Raw genomic sequence first — 315 nt, forward strand, 5'->3', positions numbered from 1 at the left:
CGACTCCGCCGGGACTCGAACCCGGAACCTTTGAATCCCTTCAAACCCTCTAGAAGTCCAATGCGCTATCCATTGCGCCACGGAGCCACCTGTTGGAGTCTTCGCACACCGTCCATAGAGCCTGCGCGTGCCGTCACGCGTTAGCCGTGACTGCTTCGGCTTTTCTTTCTCCTTTTTTCAGTTTTATTTTTCTTAGCCAGCATGAATAGGGTTAGTCGTACACCGGGATGCGCAAACGAGCCTCGCGGCAGCCCCTGTGTGCTGCCTGCGCGCTGCCCACGGCCCGGGTGGAGTCCACGGCTTCCTATGCAGTGC

At 58.4% G+C, this 315-nt stretch overlaps 1 non-coding gene across 1 annotated transcript; it reads right to left on the reverse strand.

The window, feature by feature from the left end:
• Positions 1-87, reverse strand: TRNAR-UCU. The gene is given in 2 exon segments: positions 1-36; positions 51-87. It is a non-coding gene; the product is annotated as a tRNA-Arg (tRNA).
• Between the last annotated feature and the right edge of the window lie 228 nt (positions 88-315).

This window comes from Parus major, chromosome 8 (assembly GCF_001522545.3).
Source record: "Parus major isolate Abel chromosome 8, Parus_major1.1, whole genome shotgun sequence".
Classification (NCBI taxonomy): Eukaryota; Metazoa; Chordata; class Aves; order Passeriformes; family Paridae; genus Parus; species Parus major.